The sequence below is a fragment of the Stenella coeruleoalba genome (genome assembly GCF_951394435.1).
Source record: "Stenella coeruleoalba genome assembly, chromosome: 18".
In the NCBI taxonomy this organism is placed as follows: domain Eukaryota; kingdom Metazoa; phylum Chordata; class Mammalia; order Artiodactyla; family Delphinidae; genus Stenella; species Stenella coeruleoalba.
The window spans coordinates 74,868,732-74,884,038 of NC_137164.1; positions in this window are offsets into that span (position 1 = coordinate 74,868,732).

The following is a 15,307-nucleotide window of genomic DNA, read 5'->3' on the forward strand; positions in this document are numbered from 1 at the left end:
ATGGAAGTCAATAGGTTGTGAAATTACAACATCAAACTATCACGTATATTATGAAATTGCAAAATTGTTGTGTTACACATCGCAATGTGTATATTTGTGTGTCGATGAACCCTAGTACCGAGATTCTCAAAGCCTAGTCCCCAAAGAGTAGTATCAGGACTATTTAGGAACTTCCTAGAATTTGAGTTACCAGGACCCAAACACAGGTAACTGAGTCAGGAACTCAGAGGGGCTGCCCGAGCCACCTGCCAGGTACCAAGCCCTCCAAGGGATCCTGGTGTGATGTTCTCAAGTGTGGGAACCACTGCCTTAGGACACATTATTTTAGGATGAACAGAGATTTTAAGAGTTTAGCTAGTGGTACAGTAGTTCTGAATCCTGGATGCAATTAGAAATATCTGCAGAGCCTGTAAGAAGTACATCTGCCTGGGTCTCACTCCCGGAGATTTTAATTCAGTGTGTCTGGGACGGGACTCCCGCATCATGTTTGTAAGAACACTTCCAGGTGATTCCAACGCACAGTGTGGGTTGAAAATCACCTACACACAATATCCCTCATTTTCCTGACACGGAGGAGAAGGCCTGGGAGGCTAAGCGGCCCGAGCCCACAGCCCGTTAGGTCCTACGTGAGCATTTAGCAAACACTGTGCACTGGATGATCATACGATACCAAATAATCAATGCTAGTGTCAGGATTCGTCATCTGGTTTTGACCCGGATGAGTCACAGCTATGCATCACTGCTATTGCTTCTACCCTTAATTAACATTCGCTTTGCTTTCACAGTGATCCCGGATTTTTTTAATATACAAATTTGTTCATCCAGTAAGATGACAAATGGTTGACGTAATAATGATGCAAGCAATGGACATGCAGGTCATCATTTTCCCGTTACATTTAATCAGGGTTCCCTCCTGTGTGTCATGTGCAAGTCGGTAATCACGGCATCAATATTATATTCCAAGTACAGAGATTCTGCGGTCTTTTAAAATCAAAGAATGGATCTGATTCTGACCCAGATGGCTCAACCCTAAATGTCACGTTCTTAAGTTTTCTGAGACAATTGGGTTTTACAAGAAGGACCAGACAACGTTTCCTTTGCTCCCGATAATCGGCTGTGGCCAAGGGAGTGGGACTTGGAGGCCACCGCATCCCTGGGCGCCTCTAAGTGTCCATACTTTTCCTGCCCCCTCCACCTCCCGCCTCCCTGGAATTCCCAGCGTCTGCCGGCCACTCCAGCCACCTGTGCTCCTTCAGCTCCTCTGCATGGGTGCTGAAGCCCGCTATGCACAAGGCACGTGGAAAGGGAAGGCAATGTGTCTCAGCCGCTATGTCTGTTTTTCCACCTAAACACAAAAGAAAGCTTTCCCAGATTGTATTTCTTCTTTCCGACATTTACAGTTTAAGGATAATGGCTGTGCAGGGTAGGAAACTGACTCAGCACCTCCGGAAGACCAAAGCACTATTGGAGCGGGATTGCTGGAGGACGCTTGCGATCGATATTTGCACACCTGTGCTGTAGCGGTGTTGTGACGTGGTGCATCTCCTTTCCAAGCTGCCGAAACCCTCTGTGCTGGGAAACTGGGCTTTCCTCATTCCTCAGTCCATCACACGGGACGCTGGCCCGGGAACCTGATCTTTTCTCCATTGTCACGCACTGGGTAACCGTCAGCTATCTGAAACTGGCTAGAGGTTACCATAGCAACGCCACCCAAACTGCCCTGAGGATGGAGGCTCTTGGACTGGGAAGTGTTGTCATTTCAACCCCTGACTTTCATGGTTTGGAACCTGACTCTAAGCCCACGTATCAGAATACAAGACGTTTCAGAAAGGCCTGGAGCTCCGGGTGTTAAGTTTCCAGACAGGACTTAGAGGCCTATAGAAATCAGCTCATTACAGAGGTCATAGAAACCACTTCCTGCAGCAGTTATAATCTGCAAAACAGGGGTCTGACCTCCCCTTGAAAGCGCGGGCTTGAGGACTTTGGGAACAGAAAACAGAGGACGGGTCAGGTCCGATGGGGCCATGCTGCGGCCAGGGCCCCTGTGAGGACAGCTCGGTGGGTGACAGGACTGCCTGGGTGAAAACGAGGCTCGGGTCTCCTTCACCCCCGCCAGGCGGCTTCACTGTTCTAAGGGATGCTGGCGCTCATCTCTGACTCTCCCGCGTCATTTATAAGCCGCTCCCCTTCCTTTATCTCTTGTTCCTGACCCTCTAATATTTTGTCTTCCTCCCTCGACTGTTAGCAGAATCTTCAGCTTCGAGCTTTCACTGCGGCCTCTTGCATGTTTATGAAATGTTTACTAAGCGCTGCGCGTCCTGGGGCATGGTGGAGAGAAGGGAGGCATGGTTGCTCTGGGCTTACATCTGTGGGAGCTAATTCCTCCACCTGCCCTTCCCTTGCTTGGAACGACACCCACCCTGCAGGGCTTGCAAGGATGAAATGAGGTAATGAATTTGATGTGTGACCAGAGTGCGGACTCTGGCCAGAGCTCTTCCGAGAGTCGAGCTTACAAGATCCAACAGGCGAGGACAGGCCATGTGGCCGTCACTCTTCGGCCTGGGCAACAGAGCTCCCTCTCCTGACCTTTACAGTCCCCGCTCTGGTCCTCCTCTGGCGTTGTCCTTCCAAAGGGCAAGATGCCGAATGGGCCAAGGGCCCCTGCCCCAGGAGCCATGCTTTCTTTTCTAGTCCACATCCTGTACACCCCAGAGCCAGAAATGCCAAGAAAACAGTCTTGAGGTCACGTCCAAGGCCTGTAACACATTCTCATCCATCTTCCTGAGGGGACACGCGGCCCCAGGCAGCTACCACTGTTTGTGGGGAGTGGATGGAAGCTGGACTTGCAGGCTGGGCACCCACCTGCACACCCAAGGCAGGCGAGGGGCCGGGTGATGGAGCTCTGTCCTGGTTCTAGCTCAGAGGTTGGAGGAGTCTGAGAATCCCCAATTCAAACCTACCCTTTCTGGTCATTAGTTAGACATGCGTGTCAAGGTAGGCAGACAGAATATGTCTTATTTCACTGTCTGCCAGCTTGATTCGTAACTTTGTGATATTTACACAAACAGTGTGAAGGCTCCATTTGCACTGTTGACTTGACTGCCACAAGTGGCAGTGGCGGGCTGCACACACACACACACACACACACACAGCACGCGTGTCACAAGGGTGTGAAGCACCTACACGGACACCGAGAAACTACTCTATGCAGCCATCACTTTGACTTGTTTATTTTTGTCCTTTTTCAAAGGGATTTTTAAGAAATTGTGTAGTGATGGACCAGGTAGCATTGGAATGGACATGTGATACACAGAATAATAAGAAAATTGGAAAAGAGGTCAAAAGGGAGGGAAAAGGGCTAAAATTTATTTCTGGTAAAAAAACAAAAAACAAAAAAACCCCTCCTTCTTCCCTTCCTTCTTCCCAACCAGTTCGCTAGAATTTCTAATCCCAAGGAAAATCCGACAGTAATGCAGAGAACCAAATATCCGGGATTTAACAAGGAGACCATAAAAGCAGCCTAGTGGATGTTCCGTTTTATATTAAGATGCATTTGAATTGTTTTTCACCCTGACCTGAGAGTGTCTGCCTGTGATCCGGATCCACCAGGCTGAGCTGAGTTAAGTCGTGCCAGTGATGGATTTTACGGGAGGAGCAGGTGGTTGCCTAGGGCACAAAATGTTTTAGTGACTCCATTACGGGTGGGTCTGTAAGCTGTGAGGGGGTAGGTGGGCTTGTGGCTCTTTTCTCCCCATTTTGCCTACGGCAGCAAATTCCCCCCACCACCCTAGGGTGTAACAGGCAGAACATTTGAATATATTTACACGACTAATTGAAACAGGGGGCGGGGAGGAGAGGAGAGCGTTCGTTTACTATTTCCTGTGCTTCTGATGAGACATGAACTTTCTCTCTCCATCCCCATGCATCCCTCCTGTGGCATTTCCTGGCTGGGAGAGATGCTGACAGAGGCAGGCTTTAATGAAGGTCACATCACCAGCACGGGGGTGTGGGGATGCGAAGCCAGGCAGACCAGAGCGACAGCTGGCACCCCTGCCCACTCCCCTTTTCTTCCCGCCCCTCGCTGGAGACTGTCTACACTGTCGTAACAATACGATAGACCTCCTGAAGCCGGGCCAAATCTGCACCTGGTTCCCCCAGCTGCCAACACCATCTGTGCAGGTTGTCACCGCAGCTCAGGTTGTCAGACCCCGAGGAAGCCTCGGTGGGACAGAGCCCATGCTCAGAGCAGACCTCACTCTTTTGTAGGGCTCCTTCACTTTGTGATGGAAATTATTCACGTGTCTGGTTGAACTGGAGTCCATGAAATGCAAGTCCACTCCACTGCAGCATAAGGTGCTACGCAGGGAACAGGATGGCCCAGGATGGACTCTGGTCGGAGGCTGGTTCTGAGTTACGTGCCCTGTACTATGTAAAATTATCACTGAGTAGTTCGAGTGCATCACTGTCCCCATGAGCCAGCATGGGGCAGGCAGACAAGCTGTCCAGAGGAAAATAAGGAGGCTTTCGACCATTTGCTGAAAAGTGACACTTTTAGGAAATACCAAGGAAGGGTATCTTCAATTAGCCAAGATCCTTGGAACAGTCACCGGAGTCCATTAAAGGCCACAAGAGAAATCTGAATGAGACGCCCCTGGGGACATTCACAGTGAGCCCATGCTGTGTACACAAAGGGGCTGGTACATCCAGTGCAGGGGACCCCCTTTTATCATCACAGGCAGGGTACAGGCAGAGAGAATGGTTTTTACCCGAGGGGGGCTATGGTCAGTAGGAACTGGGAGAGAAACGAGGAGGCTGGGAGCAACGAAGATACATTTCCTCCTGGATGCCTCTTATTGGGAAAAACATTCCATAATACTTTGGAAGTAAGTTTGGCATCCTTTCAAACCCGATCCTTCCCAAGTCAGCACAAGATTTTTCCTCTTTCTTCCCAAAGTAATATTAGTTTTTTTTTCTGATTTGTGATGTATTTGTTTGTTTGTTTTTTTAAGTACTTCCCGATTAACAAATGTTCTCTACACACAGAGCCCAAGGGATCTATTCTTATGTCAATATGTCCACATAATTCACCATTAATGGGAACTAAACATGCACATGGATGGAAGAAAGGAACCCTGCATAACCAAATGAATAAGCTTCATTAATGCAAAATGATGGCTGATTTTTTCTGAGAAAATGCATTTAAGCCTAAGGTTTCAGGATAAATCTGCCAGCAAACGATGGACACAAATTTAGCCCAAAGGCATTTGAAAGATAATCCAGGCAGGACTGCAGTGACTGCCTTGAAGCCCAACATCCAAAGCTTCCGGGGAGACTTTGGGACCTTGAGCCAATAGCAAATTGTTCTGCAGGCAGGTCTCCCTACAGAGAAGGGTGATGAGGACCTCCAAGACCAGAGGTGGACACCTATCAAAATGCTTAATTTTGCTGCAATAAAAAAGTAACACTGTCCACAATATAAAGTGGCAATTTCCCTGCCATGCCAAGATAAAGACGTTATCTTTATACCTCTGTAAAATATGCCCTTTATGCATCCTGGTTTATGGTCATTATTAAAATCCTGGGGCGCTCCTGTGAAAAGGAGGAAAATCAAATTTGGACTTGATTTATTTGTGTGTGCATGGAAAGGTAAGGTCAGTACATGGCAAAGAGCCAAAATGGTACCTCTGGGGCGGTTTTGCCATCATTCGAGGTTGCTCATTGCTACATGCCTCTTGTGGCACTCTGAGTGGCATTTCCTAAGACAACTGTGAAAAGCTGTTACCAGATGATGAGGAATATTGGGTTTTTAGCTTTGACAGTAAAAATGTCTATGGCTCTTTGGAGAGTGAAGGGCAATGTAATCAAATCCTCCCAGGAAACAGCAAACCATGGTGCCTGGAGCTTTAACGCACCTGTTGAATTTAGGGCCATGCAAAGTTGGCAGCGATGGTGAGCCAACTCGTGGGCCAAAAGCCCAGACAAAGATCCTGATGTGAGCCACTTGCTTAATTGCACTCTTTCTCTTTCTGTCTCTCCTTTCTTTTTTCCAATTCCAGTTGCAGTGATTCTATTCTTGGAATTCAATTCATAAAAAGTTACACTCTTGTCCATGGAATTTTTATCCTCTATAGGCTTCCTTTGCCCCTAGGAAGAAGAAAAAGAAACAAGAAACAAACCAGACAGTTCATTCTCTCATGTATTTTAACTTGTATAAACCTCGGTAGTTCACAAGGAATAAAGAAAACACATGCAAAACCATTTCTCAAGATGTCGATAATTTTACTGCCAAAAGTCTTTCTTTCATGTGAGTTTTTACCCATGCTCAGTATCTCCATAGGGATGTGCTGCCTTCTCCAAATAGTTTGATTTTGAAGATTGTCATACCAATTGGCTGGCTGTGGGAGATCTTTGAGAAGATCTCATAATGAAATTCCTGAAAATGGCTTTGAGGGGAAGCTCGCCAGGAGAGTAAGGGTCCTAGCTGCAGCCTTGCATTCTGACCCTAATATTTACTAGTGTTTGTGTTAACCTTTGCAGAATCACTTTTATCCACAACTAAAATGAAGAGGGGAAGGATGGGCATCAGCAGGGTCACTGTGTTTTCCAAAGTGTGTCCATTGTTATATGCGCTCTGGAAGATCACCTATGAACAAAAGATTCTCGTTTCTTAAATTAGGAAATACTGTTTACTGTATTTTCTTAATGACTTTCAGTGATTCCTTTTCTGTTAAAAAATCTGAGATATCTCCAGTTAAACATTAGTTTAATATTAACTCATTTTTTTTCCATCTCTTAGTTGCTGAAAAGCCTTTAACAAAATTCAATACCATACCTATTCATGATTATAAGTACTCAAGAAAATAGAAAGATGTTTTCTTAATAAGGATATATATACCATTCACACACAAACAGATAGATAGATACACAGATAGATGGAGATATAGTCCAAAGTCCACCATGCTATTTAATGGGGGAAATTCTAGAGATTCTAGAAACATTTCCCCTAGATTAGGAACAAAGCAAGATGCCCCACTATGTCCACTACTTCTCAGCATTGTAGTAGCAGTATTAGCCAGTCATACAAGATACATCAATTAGAGACATGAGAATGGGTAAAAAAAGAGTAAAATTTTCTCTGTTTACAGGTGTTGTGTTACTATTCTTTTAAAACCCCAAAGAATCCATGCTAAAACTAACTCCAATAATAAAAGAATTCAGTGATATAGTAGGATATAAATCAACACATCAAACATCAATGGCCTTCATATGTACAAATAATAAGCAGTTAGAGGAAGTTCCATTCACGATAGCAGTAAAAATCGTAATACTTAGAAATAAATGTCACAAGAAATGTGCAAAACTTACACCAGGAAAATTTGAAAGTGTTCATGAAAGTTGACTTGACCAACTGGAAGGTCAGTCCTATGTTTTGAATAGAAAGACTCAATATTATGTACATTCTCTCTAGGTTGATTTATAAGATCAATGCAGTATCAATAAAAATACCAACAAGTTATTTTATAGTATTAGACGACTTGATAAAATTCATACAGAATAACTGACATGCAAATACACCTATGAAAACACTGAGGAACAAAAAGGGTTGGTCTTGCCCTATCGGATATTAAAGCATACTCTATGTCTCCCATAACTAAAACAATGTGGTACTGGCGTGGAATAGACAAATAGACCAGTGGAAGAAATATATAAAATATAGAATTAGATCCTAGTACATATGGGAATTTAGTATATTACAAACATGGCTTCTCAAATCACTGGAGAAAAGATGGACCTATTAATAAATAGACCTAGAACAAATAAGGGTAGCCATTTGGAAAAAGATAAAAATTAGATCTACATTTCACACTATACTTAAGAATATACTCCAAACTGATTAGGGAACTAAATGTAAAAAAAAGACACGAGTACTAGAAGACGAATGGGTAAATTCTCTTTAAATTTGGTGTAGAGAAAAACTTTCTAACTATGGCTCAAAATTCAGATGAAAAGATTAATAAATTTGACTACACAAAATACACAAAAAGTTATATGTCAAAAACTCACCATAAGCAAAAGACAATTGAAAACTGGGAGAAAATATTCCAAAGAAATAACTCAAAGAGATGATATCCCTAATAAACAAAAATCTATTAAATATTGAAAGACCAAGGGCAAAATATGATAAATGTGAAAAAGGCATGAACAGACCTCTCTCTCTGACTCTTTCTCTCTCTCTTTTTTTCCTTCTCTTTTTTAATCTAGCTAGAGGTTTACCAATAATATTTGTCTTTTCAAAAAGCCAGCTTTTGTTTCAATGATGATTTTCTTGATTGTATTATTGATTTCCGTTCCTTCTTTTAACTTAAGTCTACTATTTTATTGACTTTCCATTCTTTTTATTTTATTGATTTCCATTCTTTCTTTTTCCTTATTTCTATTTTGGCTTTGATTTGATCTTCTTTTGATCTTCTTAAGGTGGAAATTTAGGGCATTGATTTTGAACCTTTCTTCTCATGTCACCGTTTAAAGCCAAAAAATTCCTTCTAAGCATTGCTTTAGCTGCATCTCACATATTTTGATATGTGTGATTTCCAATTTTTCTCGTCCCCTTAATTTTAATGAATTTTGTATTTATATCAGCTTTAGAAATACAGTAGAATTATCTTAATTGTACTGGAGAGAGCTCCCATGTACTGGTACATCCAGCCTCTCTTGTTATTAACACCTACGATAATATGGTGCACTTGCTACAATTAATAAACTGATGATGAGTCTCAATAATTAACTAAACCCATAGTTTATTCAGGTTTCCTCAGTTTTACCTAATGTCTTTTTCTGATCTGGGATCCAGTGCAGGATCCCACATTGCGTTTAGCTGCCATGTCTCCCTCCGCGACTCTTGGCTGTGACGGTTTCTCAAACTTCCCTTGGATTTGATGACTGTGATAGTCTTGAGAACTACTGGTCAGGTATTTTGTAGAATAACTCTGCAGAGAATGTGTCTGATGTTTTTCTCATGATCATACTGGAGTTATGGGTTTTTAGGAGAACTACTCCAGAGATGAAGTACATTTTCATCACAGTATAAGATGGGTCCACACTATCAACAGGATTTATCACTGGTGATGTTGAACTTGACCACCCGGTTCAGGTAGCACTGGGTCTCTCCACTGCACAGTGGGAGTAACGCTCCCAGTCCTGAAGGTGAAGACTCTACGTAAAGTATTTGGGATTCTTCTGCGTGGGAGAGTTGTCTATTCTCCCCAGTTTATTTATTTAGACATTTATCATTTATTTATACGAGTATGGACTAACTGATATTTATTCTATATTTGGTTTATAATAATAATACTTTATATATTATATTTTTTCATATTATCTTGCCAACATGTAAGTATATTAGTAGAATAAATTTCCAGAAGTGGAACTGTTGAATCAAAGATTACGTACACTTCAAATTTTGATAAAGGATCAAACTGCCCTCCTGAAATGTTATTCACATATATGCTCTTCCCAGTAAAGTAGGAAAATGACTGTTTCATGGCAGCTTTGCTAACACTGTGTGCTACAATCTGTGCTGAACTTTACCAAAAAGTATCTCACCATGATTTTATCACGTTTGCTATTTTTTTTTAATGAACTCTAACTTACCAACATGCGTTTGTGTGCTTCCTCTCTCAGCCAAATTTCCTCAGAGCCAGACTCATTCTGGGGTCAAGACAAATGGGTAAATTCTCTTTAAATTGGTGTAGAAAATAACTTGCAGATCTTGTGGGCATGAGGTTGGAGCTGGCCCCTGGGGTTGCCATTTACTGTGAACACGTGGACTTTGTTGAACTTTTCTGGAATCTGAGACCACAGCTGTCACCTTCCATGACTTCCAAGTTGGACGTCCATTGCTTTTGACAGACTAGTCTCCTAATTTTCCCCTCCCTCCCTCCTTCCCTCCCTTTCTTCCTTCCTTCCTTCTTTCTCCATTTCTTTCTCTCTCCTTTCCATCTTTCTTCCTTTCTTTCTTCTTTTCTTTCTTCCTTCCTTCCTTCCTTCCTTCCTTCCTTCCTTCCTTCCTTCCTTCCTTTCTTTCTTTCTTTCTTTCTTTCTTTCTTTCTTTCTTTCTGTCTTTCTTTCTTTCCTTCTCTCTCCCCTCCCTCCTTTCTTTCCTTCCTTCCTTTCTTCCTTCCTTTTCATCGATGGTGAAATTTACTTATTTCTATTTTTGCCTCTTATTTTGAAGTTATTTCTTACAGGAGGAATGCCAGCTTCCTTTCACCATGGTAAAAGCAGAAATCCTTGCCAACCTTGAACTGATGGGCATACACCTTGTTTGGAAGGGTTTCCATAGGAGGAGTTTCCCACATTTTCTTTTTAACTTCACCCTGGCACATCTGGGTTATTTGAATCTCGATGCAGTCATCTGCTGTAGTAGATTCTTCCCCTGGATCATTAGATCACTGTCTAATTTGAGGAGCATGTTTTCTATGCCTTCAAATAACTGAATGATAAAAGCGTTCGACTGTACTTAATCACATCAGAGCCTTTCGACTTGCTGCTAATAACTTCCTCTCAGGTGGCTATCAGTACATTAATCACCACCTTTTTTTTTTAACGGTTATCCGCTACTTTACATTTCATCCAATTTTACTATCAGTCAGATCATGGCATCCTGCTGTTCCATGAGCATTAAAAAGGCTCCATCACATGCTCTGATGAGACCCAGATACACCATGTCCATGTCATCTCACTAGCTGCCAGACTAGTAAGAGCATCAGAAAGAAAATGAGGTATGACTTGCCAGAAGCAAGCCCCTGCTGACTCCTTGGAATCGTTCCTTCTTTATCCAAAGGGCTAATAAATCTATCATCTGATAATTCACTCTCCAATTTTACCAGGAATTGTCATCAAGTGTCTCTATTTGAAGCTTCCAGTACCCATGGCTTTGCCCTTTTACTTCATTGCAATTCTTCAAATGGAGCTGAAATTGGCTTTGTAATCACACATTTATGTTCTGCACACCTTGCGGTAAAAGTCCTCTGGACCTGGAGAGTCCATCCTTGTCACAGGACCAGCCCTCTCTTACCCTCCCTTCAGCTGTCGGGGACGCAGCTCCTGTTTCCTCCCAAAGCTTCACTGGAAAGATCCATCTTGCTAACAGAAAAGGTTGGAAAAACCAAGCAGGGTAGAAGGAGTTCTGTCTTCTATCATCTGTTAACACTGAACCCAAACCTAGGGCTCCTGCCGGCCTTGAGAGCACTTCCTGTGAGCTTTCTTACCAAGCTCCTCCGGCTGTTAGTCCTTTTGGCAAATCATTTCTCCTATGGCTGCTCCATCCCACCCTTTCTGAAATGAGGATAACCAGAGTACTGCCTGATAGGGCTTCTCATGGAGGTTAGAAGAAAATCACCCGAAGCCAGCAAATACATGTTAGTATTTACAAACACACATGAAGCCCTGAAGGGGTAAATGCTGCATCCAGAAATGGGAACAGCTTTCTCATGGGCTACGACCTGAATTCTGTCCCAACCTGGCCACTGATACCTAGGCACAGACAGAAGGGACTATTTTTATATTCTGTGTCGGTCACAGGGCTCTCTGCGGAAACAAATAACGACGATTGTAAACTTGTTGAAATTGCTTAAATGTTAAGCACTAATTACTGGTTTTCTGAAGACCTTTATGAGCAAGAGTACCCATCCAAATATTGGCAAACCTGGATAGCTGTGCCATTTCTAATGGTGAGGGATGTTCAACGTCATACGCAGAGGACGTTTATAAAGGCCCACAAAGGAATAGCTATGACACATTTTAAACATATACTACACATAGCTAAAAATCAATACAGGTTTGTTCATTCACAGTTACTGCTGGGCCGTGGTCAGAGAATATGGTGGAGGAGAAGGTGATTTTGACCAAGAGTTAGGAGACCTGGGGTCAACTCTTGCTGGTTGCCTTCCAGAAAATAACTGTAAAGTGACCGTTGCTGGTTCTCTAGGTCTTCACGTCAAGAGGGCCGAGTAGATGCTCTCCTTTACCAGGTATAACCAGGGACCCTGGATCATGTCCAATAGGCCTAAAAAATTCCAAGAGATCCCTGATTTTCCCTAGTACTGTCATAACAAAAGCATATGAGAGCTGGCATGAGAAAATATAATTTCTACAAAATACTTGATTTGGAAAAACAGTAGGAAAACACAAAATGGACTCAGTCCTAGAAGCTCCAGAGTGGGTAATACCCTTGGACTACAGGATCCTGGACATCTGTATCTAATTCAAGAATAACAAACAGAGGTCCAGTGATGGGACATCTGTGTGGAGACGTGGGGAGTGGGCTGGGGGGAGATACATGAGCCAATCTGAAGCACGGCTTTTATGATCTGAGCTAACATTTTTTTCCAGCTTAGTGTAGACCAGCACAGTGAAGCTGCTAACTGTTTGGAATCTTTAGTCCAACAGACCCTGATCTGTGTGTCTGGAAGTGAACTCCGTCCCTTCCAGATCTCTTTTAGTATCAAGATTGTATTTTCTAATCTGAAGCTATGATCGCCCCAAATCACACCTTCCATGTGATTGAAAGAACATAGAGATCCTTGACCCCAGATCCAGACCCCAGCCAGAAACTGACTTTGTGTGTAGAGGGCTTATATCATTTAGAAACTTCAGGCCTTGGAGTCTGCCTTAAGTGTACTATTTCCCAAAGTTCTTGGCCCCAAACCCCAATCACATAGGGTCCTGTGTGTGAAAAAGTGTTTTGTGTCTGTCTGGGTTCAGAGATTCTGCCCATCAGTTTCTAAAGATATATATATATATATTATATATATATATATATTATATATATAATATATAATATATTATATAGTGTTAAATAATATGTATGCTATATCATATATATTACACATCACATATACATACATTACATCTTACATATCACATATTATATATATTACAAACTTACCACTATACCTTAACTTGGAAAGGAAAAAATGTGCCTCAGAAAATGATTTTAAAATATATTCCTATAATTAACAATAACACATAACATTTTGAGTTTTTAATCTATACCATGCGGTCTTCTAAGCTTATTGTGTATTTTTTTCATCATAAAATCAACCCTATATGCATTTGTCAAAACCTATAGAATGTACAGCACAAAGAGTGAGCCCTGATGTAAACCACGGGCTTTGGGTGGTAATGACGTGTCCATGTAGGAGGGGTGACAGGAACTCTCTGCCCTTCCTGGTCAACTTTGCTGTGAAACTGAAACGTCTCTTAAAAAAATGAAGTCTATTAAAAAAAGTCCCTAAGGTAGACACCATTATTATCCCCATTTTAATGGGAATAAGGACTAGAGAGATGAGAAAAACTAGTTACAGGAATGTCTGGCATCTCCCTCTGTGTTCACACACCAAGTAAGTGGCAGAGATAAGGTTCAAACTCACCCAGCCAGCTCCAGAGCCCACAGCGATCTGTATAAAGTAAAAATAGACACTGATTCCAATTTTTAAAAACCTACATCACTAAACTCTTCCTTTCTGTGTTTGCTTTAAAAATAATCGAGATGTTGGAGATTGAAAAATGATACCTAGGGGTTATTGAATATTTGTCTTAAGATTTTTAAGTTCACCAATGAATGCCAAGTAGAAGACTCTTGTTTTAAAGACATAGGATAAGAAAGATTTTTTTCAGCTTTTGCAACTTTTTTTTTCTCTATTTCTTTGATGGCTCTTTCAATACCCACTCTTCCTGATGAGGGGCCACCCTGCTGTATCTTGGAACCAGTATCATTACTGTATTTCTGCTTAAATAACTATATAGAAATTTCCCATGAATCCATAGTTTAATAAGACTACCACTGTTTTACCTTATTTTTCTTTTTATTAAAATTAAGTGCCAACCACTGTTCATCTGCTTTTCCTCAAATATTCCCCCTGCCTGGAATGCTCTGTTCCTTTCCAGGTTGCCAAGTCCTGTTCATCATTCAATCACGGTTCCTCCAAAAAGCCTTTTTCAATAACACTCACAGAGGGAGACTGCTGCCCTCTCTGAAAGTCCCAGCACTGACCATGTGCTCTGTGTGGACATCACTGGGGACCAGCCATTCTCTACATTGTAGACAAAGGCAACTTTTCATATTCCTTACATCCTCAGGGAGATCGTCATATCTCGTTACATACACTACGCTCTTGATTCCCACAGAGCTGCAATATGTAGCTTATACAAGGTATGTACCTTATACAAGGTACATACATGCTGATTGAAAATGCTTCCTTGATCCAGCAATCCCACTCTTGGGCATATATCAGGAGAAAAACATGGTTTGAAAGGATACGTGCACCCCGATGCTCATTGCGGCACTATTTACAAGAGCCAAGACATGGACACAACCTAACTGCCCATTGACAGATGAATGGATAAAGAAGATGTGGTACATACATACAATGGAATATGACTCAGCCATTACAAAGAATGAAATAATGCCATTTGCAGCAACTTGGACAGACCTGGAGATTATCATACTAAGTGAAGTAAGTCAGAGAAATACAAATATATGATATCACTTATATGTGAAATCTCAAAAAAATGATACAAATGAACTAATTTAAAAAGCAGAAACAGACTCACAGACTTAGAGAATGAACTTATGGTTACCTGGAGGAAGGGTGGTGGGGAGGGATAGATTGGGAGTCTGGGATTGACATGTCCACACTGCTATATATAAAGTAGATAACCAACAAGGACCTACTGTACAGCACAGGGAACTCTGCTCGCCACTCTGTAATGACCTACATGGGAAAAGAATTTGAAGAAGAATACAGTAGATACATGTATACGTAAAACTGAATCACTTTGCTGTACACCTGAAACTAACACAACATTGTTAATCAACTATACTCCAATATAAAATAAAAATTAAAAAAAAACCCAAACCAAAAAAAAAATGCTTCCTTTTGTTTCATACATGGTTGACTGTCACCGATTAGAACCAAATATAGTGAAATTGTCAGGAAAACCAGAGCAGGCAGTGTTTCTGGGCAGTTTACTCACATACTAAAATAATTAATTGGATTTAGATGGAAATTAAGATTAATCAAGTTTTTTATACTTTTTTACGAACATATTTTCGGGTTTTACACCCATTGAGACCTTTGGCCAGATGTAGGTATTTCTAAAGAGCTGAAGCTATTTTGACTAGTGAAATTCATCCCTAATGCATTCAGTTGTCTTATCCTTTTAAAAAGAAGTTTGTATTTTAGCAATGATACACCATTCAAACTTTTGAAAAGTGACACTTAAAAGCTGTAAGATATTTAAC